The 8,069-nt window shown below is 38.9% G+C and overlaps 1 long non-coding RNA gene across 1 annotated transcript; it reads left to right on the top strand.

The window, feature by feature from the left end:
• The first annotated feature begins 5,124 nt into the window (after nucleotides 1-5,124).
• On the top strand, nucleotides 5,125-5,927 carry LOC144819801 (uncharacterized). The gene is made up of 3 exons (XR_013607574.1): nucleotides 5,125-5,235; nucleotides 5,326-5,421; nucleotides 5,839-5,927. It is a non-coding gene; the product is annotated as an uncharacterized LOC144819801 (long non-coding RNA).
• Nucleotides 5,928-8,069: the final 2,142 nt, after the last annotated feature.

Raw genomic sequence — 8,069 nt, forward strand, 5'->3', positions numbered from 1 at the left:
CTAGGAATTGTATTTGCTTGATGTGCGGACGCTTTCTCTCATGAGAAACACTACCACCCAATATTGTGCATAATTCTGTTAAAGTGAGTCCATGCACTCTTTGTGATACTTTTTCTTCTGTCGTGTAGCTGGCCTAATACTCTCCCCTACTTCCATATTAGATTTAATAAGAATCATGGCCAGTTTTGGAGATGATCGTGATAACATTTTCAATGAGATATTTCAGAATCAGGGGATCCAAAACAAACCTAATGTTACAGTTGAAGAAAAACCACAGAATCTTAAACAACTTTTCATCAAATTGGAACGCTTACGTAAAGCAGAACTATCCCGTTGGTGGGACCTGACCACCCTCAAAAAATATATTGAGATCAAACAGATCCCAAGAGGGTTAAGAGTTATAATCTTTCCTACATTCGAAGACCTGGACCCAGACTTACTGGGAGAATGGGAAAATCTAATTGCGGGTTCCTCTTTTGGTATGATGGATATCCTAATCCGCCATGCGGAACGAAAAAGGGAGAAACTTTTGAAGGATATTGCAAAAATTGAAGGTGAAATTAATTCCCTCAATATGAGTGATATTACTGACAAGAACTATAAGATACTAAAGGATGTCCTCAGTTCCCACCAAAATTATATTAGGGATAAAAAGATCAGAAAGCTCAAACGTGACGAACTCGACTACAAAAATGGAAGAGTCTTCACGTTTGCCAAACGTTTTGATGAAACTAAACCAAGACTAGGGACATCCACACTTAATGAACCTCGGACAGATATGACTGTTTCGGTTAGTGGATCAGAAATATCTAGCATCAATAGTGAATTCACTGAAATCAGTGACAGGAGAAGTGACTCCTCTGTAGTTGAAGGACCGTCCAAAAGCCCTACCCCAGGTTCATCTTTTTTAACAGAGCTAGAAAGATACCGGAAGGGAATTCAGGCGGGCTTCAACCGCAAAAGCCAACCAGAAAGAGGACAAGGAGGGGGGGCAGGAAAAACAGAAAGGGTCCCCGATCAAAGAGTAACCAGGTCAGTCTCACGACAACAGATAAAGTAATACCATTGGATAACAATGATAATGCTCTGACCATGTGTAATAACATCGTGCCTGTTTGTCCGAACGAGAATGATTCGAATATTGTAACTGATTTACAAGTTGTCAATAATGATGTTTCTGTGATTAACCTTTCTAGTATGGAATTACAAACTAGTGAAACTAACTTACTTAAGAAAGGATTAAGTTTTTGTACTATGAGCAAAGCTGACTTTAAGTTTGTACATATTGATTTCTACAAATTTGTCAGAAAGCTTAAACTCAAAAAGTTCTTTGATCTTAATAAAAAACCTAAAGCAATTCCTGTGTACAATGTGTGTGAAAGTGGTAGAAGCATTCAAGACATCATGGAAGTACAGATGCTTCTAGAATTGGATGATGACTTAGAACAAACACCTACTATGAATAGTGTAATGTCAGACTTGGGCATTGAGAGCAACATCTATACAGACAGTGGTCTCAGGAACAAATCAACATTCTTACCACTGACGCCATCTGATACGCTCATAGATTGTTTTTATAAGACAGTCACGGATGAGTTATATAAACTGGAGGACAAAATTTCTGGAAGACCCTTAGGTACAAGAGACAATCTTAATGTGAGTGAGAGACATGCCCTAAGGGAGTTAAGAACTAGGAGTAATGTGATTATAAAAGAGGCTGATAAAGGGGGGAATATAGTCATGTTGGATAGAGATGACTATATTGGAGAAATAACCCGTCAGCTTAGTGACACCAACTCATATATCAAACTCATGTCTAACCCCATGAACACTACTACATCTAATTTGGAGAAAATATTGAAATACTGGCACAGTGCAGGCCTGTTGTCTGATCTTGAACTCGGATATCTACTTGTCCCGAATCCCAAAGCGGCATACATTTATGTATTGCCCAAAATACACAAGTGTATTTCCTCTCCACCTGGAAGACCCATTATCTCCGGGATAGGAGGACCAATAGAAAAAATCTCTGAGTATATTGATATAACTCTACAACCGCTTGTACGCAACATTCCATCCTTTTTGGAGGATACGAGGGATCTTCTATGTAAATTGGAAGATCTAGATTGGGCCTCGACCTTTACATTGGTAACATTGGATGTATGCGCTTTGTATACCAGCATCCCACTGGAAAAGGGTATGTCCGCTTTAACCTATTTCCTGTCTAAAAGGGATGCTACACTCTATGAACACACCACAATGATCATTGATTTGACCAGATTTGCACTGAATAATAATTTTTTCAAACATTTGGATAGTTGGTATCAACAACATTCGGGAGTTGCCATGGGAGCCAAATTCTCCCCGTCATTTGCGAACCTCTATATGGGGTTTTTTGAAGAACATCATATTTGGAAAAAAGGTCCCCCTCTTTTAACTGAACATATTGTATATTGGGGTCGATTTATCGATGATGTTTTTATGATTTGGGTGGGGGGAGATGACCTTTTAAAAGACTTCATGACATACCTCAATCAAAATGATTACAATCTTACATTTACTTTTGAATCTAGCAGTAGCAGTATTGCTTTTTTGGATGTTACCCTGTTTATAGCAGGTGATAAAATTGAATCGAAATTACATAGAAAGAGTACCTCTTGTAACTCTGTTCTCCATGCGAGTAGTGCACATCCTGCCTCCCAGATTGGAGCTATTCCCTATGGAGAAATGACCAGACTGCGGCGTAACTGCAGCACAGAGGACAATTTTGTAGCAGAAATTAACATCTTGAAAAATAGGTTTTTGAATAGAGGCTACGATAAGAACCTATAGAAAAGGCACATAAAAAGATCCAAAAAATACCCAGAGAATCAACTTTGAAAAGGAAACAGAGGGGCCTTAACCAACAGTTTGACAAAAAACTTGCCCTCATAACTCAATATAGTGCTAACAGCACTCAAATTTATAATGCCATAAAGAAACATTGGCACCTTCTGCAATTGGACAAAGATCTAGTAACACATGTTGGCGTTAAACCACGAGTGATATACAAAAAAGGCAGGACTTTAAGAAACTTACTAAGTCCATCAATCCCAAAAAATTTGGGTCCCAGTGTACATGGACCAAATGGAGAAAAAATATGGATGCCTATCAAACCTTGTGGTTTTTACAAGTGCACCATGTGTAATATGTGCCAATTTGGTTTGGATAAGAAAAAGACCTTTTCCTATAATTCCAAACAAATATACCACATTAAACAATTTATTAATTGTAATTCAAAGCTTGTGGTTTATTGCATTGTCTGTTACTGTGGACTTATCTACGTGGGAAGCACGATTCGTCCACTTAAGGAGAGGTTACAGGAACATGTCAGAGCCATTCGGAACAATAACACCAAGTATCCCTTGGCAGCACACTATAACAAAGAACACTCAGATCTAGAGATACTGGGTATTCACTTCCATGGCATAGACATGATTAAACCTGATTTGAGAGGAGGCGATAGCACTTTGGCCTTACGCAAATTAGAATCGAAATGGTTGATCAAGCTTCGTGCAGTGGATCAGGGACTTAACACAGACAGGGAACTACATGTTTTTCTGAAAGATTAATGCATGTTTTGTTTGCTGTGTTATATTGTGTCTCATTGTAATGATATTTTATAATATGGAGCGTTAGATGAATTACAATTGTTATTGAGTCCATATTATTTTTTGATTAATATAAAATTTCATTACTGGTACTTTCTGCATATTACTGAATCTACATTGGGTGCTCTTTTATTTCATTTTTTCACTTCTTGTAAATATATTTGTTTGCGATGATATTATCCAGTGACCCTGGTCTATATTCTACATTGTGTTGTATATTATTAACACTTCGTTTCCATCATAACATTCAGAATAGGTAATCTCATCCTTGGAATACCATAAGATTAGTATTTTTGTATTTTCACCTATTTCTTATACTAATAGTTTCAGTATATCCTGACCCCTTTTCATTATTCGTTATTTTTTGTGCTTTTTCATTTCCTTATAGTTCATATGCTCTCCTTGTCCGTTTTCCGTGTATAACTAACCACTTTAAGATGGCCGCCATCATTACACGATACTGATGAGGTACGTGTAGGTCTGATGACAGTCACCGGGTTTCTGGTACGGAGCCACTCCCCTCTTCCCTTTAAATATTAGCGCGAAGGAACACTCCGGTTACTCGGTAGCAGTGGAGGTTCCCGCGCGCATTATTATAACAAGGAGGTAAGACTTGCGCATTCCCCTCAGACACGGACAGATAGATCGGTGTTTCGAGTACCCGGCTAGGACCCATGTGTATAACTACAGGGGTCATCACGGAATACTCCTTTTCACCATGGTCGGTACGTGACTTTATTGAGCAGTACCACAGTACTAGTCATTATATGGTATTTATACATAATGTGCCATATGGGGTTTTTTCTCCATCTGCTTGAGTTATTGCTAATTACTATTGCGAGTTATGCTTTTTTCGTCATAACACAGAATATGCAAGTTATCGTCCCGTTTTTTATATGTGTGTGCTTTTCCTTACAGTGACGTATCATGGTCATTCATTACCTCTTTTACTGTTGAACGCAACCTCCACGTGGCAACACTTCTGTATTTATGAAGTGAGTCTGCATGTAATATAAATATAAAAACGCTCCACTTTAATGAGGTTTAAACGTGTATGGCATATATCTCTACAATAATTGAAATATGCATTTCTAGTGTTGTGGCACTGTTGATTCGGATGAATCATATAAATCACTCTATACCAATGAGAACTGTATATTTTTTCTATAATAGCCTAGCATATGACATATCCCAGATGGTATAACCCTAATTGTCGTTTTTTATGTCTCGAGCCCTAAATCCCGCACTTTTAATTGAATGTGTCAAACCGGCCACTCTGTTAGAGACATATATCTTTGCAAATACAAAAATTAAAAATTATTTTTAGGTGAGGACTTTCTCTTATACTATTGCTTGATCCCATGTGCTATTCAATACACCCTCTGTGTAAAATAGATTGTAAGGAATGGTATGATAAATGACAATCAGGAGAATATGTGGTTTTCCTATTTTTCACTCTATATATTTGTAGGAACCACATCTCGACGTCTGATAAGACCAGGGGCCGTTATTCATGCTCCAAGACTACCTACGGTTTAATTACTAGGACTTCAAAGAGTGCTTCTAATCTGTTCATCCTTATTTGGTATGTGTTTTGGATGCCACGGGTATATTTACACGGAAGTTTATCGTGTTTGGGTGGTTTCTAGATATTCATATGCCTTTGTTTTTTCAGGAAATTATGTCTAGTACGTACATCTATATTGCATATTGATCCCATATTTTGAGGCAAGATCTGGAATAGTAAGATCTCTACACCAACACCTTTTAGGTATGTTTTTGTTGTATTCTTGTTGGGTTATTTATGCAGAACATTGTAACAGGTTCACAGCAAGTTTACTATAGGATCGCACTATGTCTTTACAGCTTTGGTCCCGTGAACTTTACTAGCAATGATAAATTGCGCAATACAACTAAGCTGTTTCAGTGTCCCGCCTTACACTATTTACCCAGTTTGGATCATTGTTCAAATTGATGATGAATTACTACGTATGAAAGCATAATTACAATGACTTGTGTTCTACTGACTTAAATAGTACTATTTACAATATGACGTGCACATTGTTTTTTCTTTTGTGGTTCTTTCTATAAAATGATTGTGTACGTCTTTTAAATAAGGTTGTTTTTATGTTTTGGTACAACTTATTGTTGTATGTATATTCATCGTAGTTTTTTTATATACTTCCAGCCTTGAAAAAGTCTCATGTTGAGACGAAACACGTGTCGGCGGTGTGAGCTGGAATAACTTTTAACGTGTATGAAATAAAGAATGTGAAGAACAACATTTGTTTCTGGATCCATACTTTTGTATCTTGAATGTTGTGAATTTCCAGTTCAGGGGCTCAATTGCGTGTTTGCGTCTGTTTTTGCATGCTCGCGAGGGAAATATCACGCAAACTTACCCACGTTGTTGCAATGAGTGAGGCCAACTTGTTTTTCATTCATTGCTATGCTTCTGGGCATGCCTTTTCTATCCTGTTTCAATCTTTGTAATCCTTTGTTTCTTTGAACTTTTTTTTCTTCTTTTTTACTCATTATCTATCTCTCTATTTTTCTACATCTATATTTTGTGTTTTTTTCAGCTTTTTGTTACTTTAATAACTACTTTTTTTTTAGCTTTTTTCATTTTTTTTTCCTATTCTTTTCTATTTTTCCTTTCTTTCACCCAGGACCATGGCAAAGGGAGCCTGCAACAAGTTCAAGGGGAAGAGTCCCGCACCCTGTAGCTGGCTCCCTTGCGGACGTTTAAGGGGGGAGTCTGTAAGTCCTAGGGAGATCTTCAGCGTGGTAGAGGTGGCCGCACTGGTCTTCTTTGTTCAGCGCCACCTCCCCAAGACCATCGCAGCAGGCGGCAGGCCCGGTACCGGGTACGGCCTCCGGGAGCGTCGCCAGCTATGGGGTAAGGTGTGCCGGGCCATGTATCGGGAGTCAGAGGTCCGGCGCACCTACAACCAGGTGACGCATTGGTGGTCTGACATACTGGACCGGGAGCAAGACCTGATCCACCTGCTTGGCGTCGAGATCCCTGGGCTTGGTGAGTACTAGTAGCTATTTAATAACTACTTTGTTTTCTTCTGCTCTGTGTTATATTGCAAATATATGTTTTTTCCGAAGAGCAAGAATGCTGCCTATTACATTGCAGGTAAATTATGTTTCAAAAGCTTCTGTGATTCCAGGTGCTCGCCTGCTGAGTGGCGGTGCTACTATGCTTACTTGTTTTCAATTTTGTGCTCCTTTGGCCTGAGTGATTATGTATGAGTGTACTTTACAGAACTCCGTAATGCTAGAGAGACTAGAGACTCAAGTCCAGTCCTTCCTTTGTACTCCTGCCAGTAAGAAGAGATAGTGCTGGTGGATTGATAGGTTGAGTACATTATGATTTGTTATTTAGTAGGACATTTTTTAGTGGTCTACAATCATGACGGGCTGTGTCTGTCACTTCGCGTGCTGCTGAGTGCTGCCGGTCCTAGTAGAACCTTTTTGTAGTTGGTTTAGTGAGTTACATAACTTTCCAAGTAGGCGGTCCGCGAATCCAGCTATGATATCCTGGTAGACCACATCAGATAGATCAATAAATTTAGTGCAATTGTTGTTTATTCCCCAAAATAATTTGTTATTGTTTTTTTTAAATGTTTGATTTCGTTGACAACAATCATCCATGTTTGTGTCTTTCTTTCATGTACATCAGCTCCTCCCAGGGGCAAGAGGACAGAGGTGGCGGTTGCGGCGCCGGCGGAGCTGGAAGGCCAGGATCGGTCCGCCGAGGGCTCTTCTGCTGCCCCAGTAAGTTTTCCTGTTAATATTAATAATTATACTTCCCTAACTTTTACCGAACCTATTTATTCCAAACGTTCATGATAATTCTATTTTTTCCTAAATCGTCTTTGATCTTCTTGTAGACTGTTTCTAAATTCTTATGCTGCCTCTACTATGACTCTCTGTGCTACTACTATTTTATTAGTCTGCCTGTGTAGCTAGCTAAGCTTGCACAGTTGGCAAAAGGTGTTAAACAAAACTCCTATTCAGCAAAAGCTCTAGGCACTGAGTGCAGTCCTCTGGGTAGTCCATAATGTCTATTGAAGTCTTCTTAATGTTTATGCTTTGACAATTCCCAACAATAAAATTACCAATGGCCACCGAGAATAAGATACTAGTTTACTTTTTGATTGGATAGGAGGACATACTACTTCTGTTGCAGGGACTATTCTGCACATACAGACCTATGAACAAGAAATAGGGCATTGGCGATAATAGGCTCAATTAGACTTTCCACTTACCTCAGTCATAACAGAAGTTGAACCCCCAATCTCCTTACTGACAAGCTAGTGTGTCAGAGTCATTATTTAGCTCCCGAATGCAGCGATGATCCCCAATGATTATACAACCCAGAAAAAAAGACTAAGGAGTCAGAGTCCCGAC

This window comes from Lissotriton helveticus, chromosome 2_1 (assembly GCF_964261635.1).
Source record: "Lissotriton helveticus chromosome 2_1, aLisHel1.1, whole genome shotgun sequence".
Taxonomy (NCBI): Eukaryota; Metazoa; Chordata; class Amphibia; order Caudata; family Salamandridae; genus Lissotriton; species Lissotriton helveticus.